This window comes from Crinia signifera, chromosome 7 (assembly GCF_055691185.1).
Source record: "Crinia signifera chromosome 7, ASM5569118v1, whole genome shotgun sequence".
NCBI lineage: Eukaryota > Metazoa > Chordata > Amphibia > Anura > Myobatrachidae > Crinia > Crinia signifera.
Genome location: NC_139223.1, coordinates 117,450,892 through 117,463,457, shown reverse-complemented (window position 1 = coordinate 117,463,457; position 12,566 = coordinate 117,450,892).

The window sequence follows — 12,566 nt, the reverse complement described above, 5'->3', positions numbered from 1 at the left end:
CAGCAGATAGCTAAAAAGTAAAAATATGCCTTTAATCCAAAACTATTCACTTTTCCACAACTATTAATCTTTTCAGGGACTATGTCCCCTTCATCAGGATACTGTGTATGTGACAATGTACAATACATGCTTACTACACAAAAGAGTGTGCATACATCTTGTGTCTGGATATAGATATATTACAGCTAGCTATATATCTATATATGTAGATATATATATTATGGATAGATACCCAAAACATAAGCATCCCTGAAAGCAACCTCTGCATGTCTTCCCCCAAACCCCCCATGTAAACCCCCCTACATCAATAAGCGCCCAACTGTCACACACACGCTGACAGAAGCATCAAGAAGAGACTCACTGAGCTTCTGTGAGAGACATATACCTTGCACTGCTGTGGATAATGTTACCCACAGCAGCACAGTGAGTCTCCTCAAGGGGCGGGTTGGACAGGAATACCATCCCGGTAAATTTTTGGAAGCAGCCCTAATGGGGGTGGGGTAATGTGGGGACTCATGAGGGGGCGGGGCAGTCTTTCCTCAGATGCAAGAGCTTTTACAAAGCTAAAAGAGCCAATTGATTGTTTTGATGACAGGGGCAGGTGTGACAAGGAGATAGCGGGTAACAGGGGGGCAGGTGTGACAGGGAGATAGCGGATAATGGGGGGGTAGGTGTGACAGGGAGATAGTGAATTACAGGGGGGGCAGGTGTGACGAACTGACAGCAGGTGATTGAATGGCAGGTATAAGGGAGATGGTGGGTGACTGTGGGGGCAGGTGTGACGGATATAGTGGGTGACTAGGGGGGCAGGTGTAACAGGGAGCTATAGATAGATATGAGAAACTTAAATGTAAAAATAAATCTATACAAACATATATATATATATATATATATATATATATATATCCCCTTCCCGACATTTGACGTACATTTACGTCATGGTCGGGATGTACTTCCCGACACATGAAGTAAATGTACGTCATGACTTTAAACTGTCACCGCGTCTATAGACGCGGTGACAGAGGGACGATGTCTGCTGTCCCTGACAGCAGACATCTTCCCTCATTGCCCAGGGGGGGCAGCGATGCCCCCCGCCATCGGCGATCGCTGCGATTGGCTGTTCAAACGTGAACAGCCAAAAGCAGCGTTTACTGTGTTATGTGTCAAAATTTTGACTCTGCTGCCCCCTAGTGTCCAAAAAAATTAAAGGAGGTTGAAATAATGATGTAATAATAAAGTTTAGATATGGTCTATGTTAGTTATTAACTATTTTGAGTGGTATGATTATTTGTCTCACAAGCAGAAAATTTAACATTTTGCAAATTGCAAAATGTTCAATTTTTTTACGACATTTTGGTATTTTTCACAAAAAAAAAACCTGTATCGACCAAATTTTACCACTAATTTAAAGTACAATGGCCCTTATTCTGATTGACGCGGACTTTACCGCATACTTTCGGATCGCGTCTTTACGGCGTCTGCGCATGCGTGGAGAACGCAACGCGCATGTGCCACGCCTTGACTCCGTACCTGTTCGGCCAAATCCCGTACAAAACTGTTCCCCGCAATCAGTCGGGAAATATGGGCGTATTATGGGCGTCATGCGGAATGACACATGGGCGTAGTTTCAAAGTGGGCAAAACGGGGCGGAAACATGGGCGGACACGGGGGAGTACACTTATGTTGGGGGGCGTACATTCGGATACCACTCCGAATGCACGCGATCAAAAAGGGAAGAAATGTGCGGTGTCCACAAGTGTACTATTGCTTTGCGGACACCACTCGTTCATGCGGTAGGCGAACGTACGCCTAATGACTACAAGCATTAACACCTGAACCCAATAGAATCGACTCCTTTACTCATTACTCACTAATAGGACGCTTGTCAGTGCTTTAATTGAAACCATTGCTGCTTCAAGGAAACCGTACTAATCCCCCACATATGCTGTACTTGTCACACACTTTAAAACTGCTAACAATGGACATGACTGAATATTAATACTAGCAATACAGAAGATATATAATAGTGGGTTGTTTGGCGTAAATACTCCGCTTACGTGCGGTAGCACCGCTTGGCTCACGGTCGGATGCGGTATTTCCGAGCATACTCTCTGTAATACTCTGTAATACCGTGCAGAATCGGAGTGTTTCTCCCGCACACGCATGGTTTGTATGTCGTCCGTAAACACGCCCTGTTCTTAAAGAGTGAGTCCGTCCGAATGCGGAGGACACGTGGGCGTTTCTACGGACGATGGCCGCATGCGGCAAAACACCGTGGCGTGCGGACCGCTCCGTAAGAATGCGGGAATATCCGCACCGATCAGAATAAGGGCCAATGTGTCACGAGAAAACAATCTCAAAATCACTGGGATAAGTAAAAGCAAAAAAAAGTTATCCCCACTTAAGTGATACATGTCAGATTTGAAAAAAAGGCCTCTGTCAGGAGGGCAAAAACAGGCTGCGTCGGTAAGGGGTTAAATATATATATGTATGTAGAGCAGTTTGCACACAAAAATATATCAACTGGTAAGTGCTGAAGCCATATAAATGTAAATAGTGTAGAATTAGAAACCAGCACAACAAAAATAAGTAGCCAAAAGGTTATTTTATAGTGAAAACAATTCTACCCAATAACAGAATATTTCCATCAAATATTGGTGGACACACCAGCAGAAAAAAAAATACAAAGTCCATGTACAGAGGAATTACCACATCCATAAGGTTTATACATGGTGGTCCACCTGGAGGGCATCAGTGGCCCAACCTTGGGCATCAGTGACCCTCCAGGTGGACCACCATGTATTTTTATATTATATATATATATATATATATATATATATATATATATTAATATTACATAGCCCGCTCCTCCTGATTCCCCCTCCCCTATTAAAATTACCTCAGAGCAGTGCAGGTGGGGGATAAGATCCACTCCTTCCCTGGCTGCCGATGACCCAGCGACAGACACCTCTGCTGGCTTCTGCACGCTGTATGGCAAGCCTTGGGCGGCTAGTGTACTGAGTGTTAGGGAATTTCACAGACTAATGGCGCTTTTTACCTGTGGCGCCAGCAGGCCCTGTGTGTGGCTGTGCCTTGGGAAGCCATCCATCAACTTGATTGTCCCTTCAAAGTACTCCCCCCGGCATCGGCAGCAAAATTAGAATTGATCACAAAGATCTCTGCCTTCATATGGATGTCCATACGGCAGCTGCTTCCCGGCCGCAGCTTCTCCCGGCCACTCTCACTGCCATCGCCGATCAGCGCCGCCTCCTTGAGCAACTGAGGCGCACAAAAAGGTGGAATTGTCCGGCTATGACAGTAAAGGGGCCGGGAGAGGCTGTGGCCGGGAATAAGCTGCCATACTGACAGCCTCCTGCAGCCAGCCACGTATATGCAGGGCAGGCAACGGCTGCATTAGGCCCTTTTTTTTTTCAAATATTTTTCAACACGCTAATTAACAAGCTAATTGCCGGCTGCGGGTGGTGCAAACCATGGATGCGGGGCGAGTGCTGCTCTTTTTTGGTGTCACCCCCACTGAAGGGTGACACCCGGGGCCGCTCCCCCACACCCGCCTAGTAACGCCATTGGGGATGCCAATCCCAGGGCATTTTTTAAATCCTTGAATTTGGGATTGAAAAATTCTCAATCCTGGGATTCCTGGGATCCTGGGATTGGCCTCCCTGATAAAAGAAAACACCTCCACCCCACCATTTCTTCCATCCCCCCTGCCCTGCACTGGTGGTGGTGACAGACAGTAGCAGGACCATCTCCAGTGGGCGGGCGGCTGGCTGGGAGCAGCACAGCTAACATGCAGCTGGGCGACCTACTGTAGTTCAAAACAGGGTGTTATAGCAGCATGGCGGTGGCCAGGATGTGCAGTGTGATCAGTGGTGGGATTCAAATAAATTAACAACAGGATCTATGTCCTAATGTCCATTAAGCATAAAGCCGCACGCCGTAATGCCAATTACCCATAAGGCCACACACCGTATTCACTATTACACATTGTGCTACACACCGTGATGCCAGTTACACATTATGCTGCCAGGGGCTTCATGCTGGATGCCATGGGGGCTTCATGCTCATTGCCAAGGGAAACTACATGCTTGTTGTGGAGGGGGAGTAAATTGCTCGTTGTCAATGGGGAGTGAAATGCCGCCGCATCTTACTGCCATGCACGCTCACAAGGTGCTGTGACAGCCGGGCAGAGAGCTGAATACTGCCCGGCTGTATACTGAAAGCAGGTCCGTGGCTATTTTGAATTCTCCCACTGGACCGCAAGCCAATAGAAGCTCATGGCCCGGCAGCCAATAATGAGCCACCACTGCCGTTCCTTATTGGCTGCCGGACCACGAGCTGCTATTGGCTCGCTTAAAGAAAGAGAGTGTTCCAGCGCTGGCTGTACCAAAAATTGGGACCAGACCATAACAATTTAATAATTAAGAAGATTAAAACACAAATAAATATAACAATAGATATATGAATCATTAAGCTAAAGTCCAATTTTGCACTATTAAAAACATATATCACCAGGATATTTTTGCTCGGAATTTATCAGTATTTTTCATGAATTACTGACAATTGGAATCATATTACCATCCTGGTTGGTCTGGCGATGTTTTTGTTATCCAGACTGGGGTGACGCAGCAGTCCTGGGTTTTCCCTATATTTTCAAGGGCTCAAGGTTCCAACTTGTAACAGTCCTCCTCTTATTTGCTGGATGAATTAGGGATCATGCAGTTATCCCAAAAGCAGGTTGGTCCAGATGTTTTTAGTGAGGGGCGTCTGTGGGTGGATTTGGAGAGGTCACCACAATTTCAGGGATGGTGTCTGCAAACTGATTTCTGAAAAGCTCAACGTGTTTCCCCAGAATGTTGTACCTCCGGCTTCCTCAGGAGCAAGTAGGGCAAGTAGCAACTATTGGCTCACGGTCCAGCAGTAGCATTCAAAAATAGCCATGGACCTGCTTTGTGTATACAGCTGGGCAGCACGTTGCTCTCTACCTGGCTGTCACAGCTGCTTAAAGTACCTTGCGAGCGTCCACGGCAGTCCTTAGCAAACGGTTCTGCAGAACCGATCGTATATTAGGTATCGGTTCTGCAGAACTGGTGAGAACCGGTGGAATCCCACCTCTGAGTGTGATGTGATGTCAGGGGTCACGATGCACGCCCGGCCGCCGCCATACTGCTACACCACACTGTAATTCGAACAGCCGCACTGTTGCCTGCCGGGGGTCAGTACTGTAGCAGCCGGGTAGCCAGCATCTGAGACATATACTAAGGTGCTTAGCGCTGCATTGACTTGATAAATAAAGTGTATTTTGCATGGGGGTACTAATCCCTAAATTCCACAGTTTTTTAGGCCAAAATCCCAGGATCCTGCCAATCTCGGGATTGGCCTCCCTACTTGTAAATTGCACTTTTGCAACATCCCCATACATTGTATTGTGATGATGGTATGCTACATGTTGTGTGTAGAAATGTTTTTGACATTCTAAAGCCTTTGAGTGCCACCATCTCTGTTAGAGATGTTCAAAATATCCGCTAACAATGTCAGCATCGCTCACATTAAATGTTGAGTAAGAAAAATAAATGATGTGTAAAAAAAAAAGATTATGGGGATATTTACTAAGATGCAAGTTCTATTTCACTTGTCATGTTTCTATTGGCAGCCAATCAGATACCATCTAATATCATCTAGCAGGTGTTTAATAAATAAGAAGCAGATTCTGATTGGTTGCCTATAGCAACATCCCATGTGAAGTACAGATGAAGCGCCTCTCAGCCAGTGCCGGGGATCTCCAGAATGTCCTCACTGGCGATCGACACTCCATCTGACTGGAACGTGCGTCCCAGTTTTCGTGCAGTGGGGGATGCAAACTCTGCCCGTCTCTGCGTCAGGGAGATGGGCTGGGTTAGGGGGGTGGGGTGTGGGGAGGCAGTGGAGGCCAGTGGCCAGCAACAGGAAGGGCGCAGAGGGCAACGGGGAGCTCAGTCGGAACAGGGCTGGTGATTCTATTGCCAGCCTTTGCAACAGTGAGAGGGGCTCCATCTGTACAACTCCTATCTTAGTAAACTTCCACCTATAGTTCCTATATAAGGTAAACATTACAGGTCATTAGGATGAATAAAAATGTTTCCTTGGCAAATTTCACTCCTATTTTGACAAATTCACTTGGCAATAGGAGATAGGGTTTTTTGACAATAATAGGTGCGCAATTAAATACACAGTGCAGCTGAACAGTACACCAAAAAGGCACACATCCAATAGATTGCCTCAGAAGATAGAACAAACAAATAGTGGTGACTATTGTGTATAACCAACAGATATATGAGATAGGTTTTTATATCACCATTTTTACACTCTTTGTCAGGTATCCACAGTCGAGGTAACCTGTAATGATATACACCCCTCCACACGGATGATATTACAGGGGTGACAAAATAGAATACACAAATAGTGCAGGTTACCCTTGATTAAAAGAAGTTTTTAATACAGATGTCCACTTACAATCTGTAGACAGTTAAAACAGCATGGGTAGGTTTTCCACAGGGGCAAAAACAGCACGGCAAGATGAATACAAGCAGGTCCAATAGAGTCCAATAAGTCTCCCGTCCGGAACAGGGGCTCAGCGGTACTCGGTGTTCTGCAGTGACCAGTGGCTGTCTTTATCCTCCGGGGCGCCTCCCGATATCACACTCAACGCGTTTCAGATAAGTCCTTCCTCAGGAGTGTAATTTTCAGAGGGGATAAGACCCTCTTAAATAGTCCCGCAATCAACATTGTCCCGGTATGCATCAGCCGCTACAAGGGCTGTGCTGTCATATCCGGCGGAAGCAAGATGGCCGCGCGTGTTACGGTCTGTATTCTATGGAACGCGGAAGTGCGATGTTCTGTGCGCTCCACTTATATTCGTACCATCAATACTATTTCTAGATGTTGTGTGCATCAATGCTACCGCCATCTTGCTTACGCTTCTGGGCACTTTAGCATAATATACATTTCAGAAATATTTATAAAGAAACATTGTCCTTTTGCGGTTCTAAAAAGACAAAAAGTGTCAGTACATATATAAAAATTGCAATAAAATCACATAAAAAACGTACATAAGAAAATAAATTTTTTATATATGTACTGACACTTTTTGTCTTTTTAGAACCGCAAAAGGACAATGTTTCTTTATAAATATTTCTGAAATGTATATTATGCTAAAGTGCCCAGAAGCGTAAGCAAGATGGCGGTAGCATTGATGCACACAACATCTAGAAATAGTATTGATGGTATGAATATAAGTGGAGCGCACGGAACATCGCACTTCTGCGTTCCATAGAATACAGACCGTGACACGCACGGCCATCTTGCTTCCGCCGGATATGACAGCACAGCCCTTGTAGCGGCTGATGCATACCGGGACAATGTTGATTGCGGGACTATTTAAGAGGGTCTTATCCCCTCTGAAAATTACACTCCTGAGGAAGGACTTATTTGAAACGCGTTGAGTGTGATATCGGGAGGCGCCCCGGAGGATAAAGACAGCCACTGGTCACTGCAGTACACCGAGTACCGCTGAGCCCCTGTTCCGGACGGGAGACTTATTGGACTCTATTGGACCTGCTTGTATTCATCTTGCCGTGCTGTTTTTGCCCCTGTGGAAAACCTACCCATGCTGTTTTAACTGTCTACAGAATGTAAGTGGACATCTGTATTAAAAACTTCTTTTAATCAAGGGTAACCTGCACTATTTGTGTATTCTATTTTGTCACCCCTGTCATACCATCCGTGTGGAAGGGTGTATATCATTACAGGTTACCTCGACTGTGGATACCTGACAAAGAGTGTAAAAATGGTGAAAATGAATCTACCAATTGTTGATTTGTTTTTTTTTTTTTTTTTTTTTTGATGGATTTGCCAATGATTTTACAACTCAGAGTTTTACTATAGTCACAACTTCAGGAAACTCTCAGGAAAAAATGACAAACAAAAATATAATCAGGACAAACATGCTTTCTGGGAGTGCTGTATTTGGGTGCGGTCTTGGAGTTCCGAGATGACCATATAATTGTAATAGAAGTCAAACAACATTCTTAGTGAAATTAAGAGCTCTATGAATTAATTAAATTAAAATACAATTAATGGCCTTATGTCAGAATTATACCAGGGGACAGTACTGCACGACTCGGAGATTCGCTACTATTTTATTGTCACATCCAGTATAAAAATGACAGACAGGACTAAAATGTGTTACTAAAAACGGATGGCAAACTATATCTTCCTTTAAATATGATCTCTGACAGCAGCTGTTACAGTTAGTGTCAAGGTCTCACAATTGTTATCTCAATAGCACATGTCTTCCCTGAATCATTTACTCTGAAACTTGGTACAAAAAAAACAAAACACAAAAAACAACAACACAATGTCTACCCTTACATTTAATTTTGTGATGTTTTACAAGATATCAGATAAGTGCCAGGAACATGCAGGGATGAAAAGAGCTGTTATGTATCGAGACAGCTGACTGTGAAAGGTGATAAGTTGTATCTCTGGGGAAAACTTAATAGGATGAGAGATTCATAAAGTGAGAGATTTGGTCAAAAATGTCCAGTTTTTTTAAAAGTGATAATCATTTACACTGCAAAACCAGTTAGATTTTGCAGTGTAAATGGTTGCCGCTTGAAAAAAACTGAAGATTTCTTACCAAATCTCTCACTTTCTGAATCTCTCATCCTATTTAATTTCACCCTTTACAGTATTTCTCTACTTAAAGGGCCCATACATATTGAATTAATTGTGGCAATTGTCCATTTTGCTGATGACTGAGTCAGACCATCAGCAATATCCAGCATGATGGAAATCCATTGATTTGGCAGTGTCCAGTTGGGGTGGAGGAGGGGGGCAGTGCAATTGGGAGACAGAGGAACAGGGGTAATAACAGAAGCATACAAAGTGCTGGACATACCCCCACAGTGATAACAAGACCATGCCCCTTTGAGACTGTGCGGCTATATCACTGACAGGAGTCCCATCTTAAGTGTTTATTATGTTGGGAGGTATAGTGAAATACTGTAGGTTAAATATACAGTACCTGACTTGATGATTCTGATCATCTTTGGGTGGGAATCAGCAAATCAGGCATTTTTTTTTTAAATGTCAGTATTTTGATGATCTACCAGTAAATCTGCAATCACCAGCATCCTTGGATCAGATTGGCATTGCCAGATCAGGGAACTGCCTTATAGATATATGGCCTACATAACTCACTGGGAGGGAAGAGTGCTAATCTCGGTGCCCCATGTGAGAAGCATGAGTGACCTCTGAAAGTGGACTGCAGAGCCAGCCTAGAAAACTTCCGCAGAAGTAAATAAGTCTTTTTTATACTACCAGGGAACAGGAAAGTGAGACCTGTTACATACCCTCCAACATCTGAAGGGCAGAAATCGGTACATACAAAGAAAGGATGTGTGGCCATGGGAAAAGTGGGTGTGGCCACTGGTAAAGGGGGCATGGTCATTCCCTTTCTGAATGTGTACTCAGCATTTAAAATAAAAAGTTAAAAAGTGAGCGCTAATAATATATATAGTATTGGCTTCCATTGTTTATTGTAGCAGAACAGTGATCCATACACTGCTGTAGGTATAGGACACAATCAAGTAGGATGGGGAGGCACACGGCAGGATTTCCCAATGTCAGGGCACAGGATATAGAAGTGCACTCACCCCACCACAGAGGGATATAAGATGGCGTCTCCGCTTCAGGAGGTCGGAGTCCTTCAAAGTATATTGTCCTCGGCAGCACTGTGTGTCCCCCTGCTTCATGGGAGGGAGAGAGGCAGAGACTCTTGCAGGGCACAGGAGACGAAGAAGCAATCACCACTGCGCATGCCAGAGAGGGCTAGCAGTGTCTGCTGTGATCTCACCTGAGTGCTGTGCACCGGGTCCGTGGTGCATCGCGCGCTGGCTCGGGACCCACAATGCACACTTGGGAACGGGTGCATTGCAGGCAGAAAAAACGGTATATTCGATACACTTTAATTTTGCTAGTACAGACCGTTTAAAAGCGGTACTGTACCGGCAAAATCGGTACTGTTGGAGGGTATGCTGTTAGAAGCAGGAAAGGGATAGAAAGATGCATTCAACTATAGAGAGGATAACAGCTTGAGAAGTCTTGAAGGAAGTTTCTTAAGTCGAAAAAGACACCATCACATCCAATCCATTTGCCACTGCAGGAATGACTGCTGGAGCCATCAATAAACAAGGAGGCTACCTGGAGAAGATTCTCTGGTTCCATAAAATGTAGGTCTTTATTGCATGAGCAGAGTGGAGATTTTGGCCTAGTTTATGACATTGGAGGACTGGACTCTGACAACATTTAAATGTGTTTCACTAGTAGAACTAGCATAGCAAATGCATTTTCACAGTGGGTCTTTTGAATTTGGTGCTGTTGATGAGCCAATCATATCTCACTACAGTATATATTGTATGTTGCAACATTGCAGTAGCTTTTTATAGCAATAGGAAATACTGGTCAGCTCTTTCAGTCAGGCAGAGCAGTGAAGAGCTCTCGAAGAGAGAAAACGGAAAGTAGAGATGATGCACTGAAAAAAGAATTGGACTTCACTAAAGAAGAAGGAACATTGCAAGCTTTAGAAAAAAAATGCCACATATTCAGGAAGTTGGCCAGTTTGGGCAATAGACCACTATAACACTGTACTTATACTTCCCCAATGCAATTATGTCATCAGAAAGGTTATCATGGAAAAAAGGCTCAATTGTCTTGTGACCTCATGGGGGTGGCCGGTGCTAGTAGAAAAAAAGTAAAATAAATCCATTGGGCTCCCAGTAGCAGTTCATGAGGAAATCAGTAGGCTGGGATCTGTGCTGAAGGGTGCTGCTATTACTACTGCATAACAGTAATATGCCACATGGAGCAGAGGAAGGCTCTTACTAAGAGAACTTGGAAAACAGCAAAAGCCCAATCCAGAGACGACACATTACAGTGCAGAGACAGCCTATTCCGTGACGCATGGTCAGAAGGAAGTTGGCCAGGTAAACCAGAGAGCTGTCCAGTGCTGAATTAGTAAAGTCTAGAGATGAAAAGAGGTTTGTGAAGTAATACTAACATCATAATTTGCAATGCCACAACTCAGAAACACCCGGTGAAGGCTCTATTCCACTACTACTAGTAGAGATTGCTATACAGTGGAGCCTGCAGTGCTCACTACACAGTGTTGGAGAAACTGCTTAACACATAAAAATATACATTTTATGCACATTCCTCATACAATGTGCTGTGAGCACATTGGTGCCAACAATATAAATGGACATATCTGTAGGTCTGTGACCTTTCACCGATCCAAGTGTGTTATTGTGTAAAGGGTAATTTTTTTTTGACAAAATAATAGAGGCTATTATTGGATAACCTTATAATGACCACTAGACAAAATTGCAAACAAGGCCCTTTTCCCACAAGTCTAAATACTGTGATTATTACTATAACCCCTATTCTGGAAATTTACAATGGCAGTAGAGTGCAGGCAAACTTACTTTGCAGACAAACTTGAAAAGCACAGGTTATTGGAAACTTCTTGAATACCGGGGATGTGGGTACATAAGCAGTGTAGCTATAGTTCATACTTGATGAACTTGCCAAGGCTGTTGAAGATAGTAAAGCAAACAGAGGCCAAAAACAAAAATCAGAGTTGTAACCTAATGACAGTGTTCCTTTAGGCATCTAATCTTGGCAAAGCAACACGTAAAACAAAAGTACAGTACATCCAGAAGTTCCATGGATTAGTAGATCCAGAAAACATCAACAGATAGTGTAACATTAATGACCCATCACTAAGTGCTAGGATCAGACAGACTAAATAGGCAGCTGCCAGGTTTATTGCATCCTCATAAAATAAATATGCATTACCCAACACCTGAGCACAGGATAGAGTCCTAAGTGTCTTGTAAGGACTAGAACTGCAGCTCACATTTTACGAGGCCCTAAATCAGGCCTGGATTAAGCACGGGGTGACGGGTGGTCACCCCTGGGGCCCCCACACATCAGGGGCCCCCACATTGGCACTGCCTCTGCGGTGGCAGGTGGGTGGCAGGCAGTGGGGTCAGGCAGAGTAGTGCGGGCAGGATGGGAAGTCAGCGGTGGGGTCCCTGCGGCAGATGGGAAATAGTAGTGCACTGACCCCACTCCGGTGCTGCCCGGATCCCAGCTGCCCGGATCCCTACTGCCCAGGTACCACCCACCTTCGCGAGGTGCTCTATTTATTGTGTTTGGCAGTGGGAACTCTTGGCTCCAGCTGGCAAAGTACAGAGTGCCCAAGAGAGAGGGACAGTGAGAGGATTTCCCTACTGTTCACCTCAACCAGGTAAGTCCAAATTTGTAAACTAATGTAAGTCTAACACATGATATCATGCTGGTGTCCTATTGTGGGTGGAGCACATTACTTGGCAGTTACAGTAGAAAAGACGAATTGTAGGAGGCTTGTTTTCATATTGTGCAGTTGTTGTACAAGTGGATCTGTTGGTTTTCCTGTCAGTCAGGTTCCTTTCTTTGGTACATACACT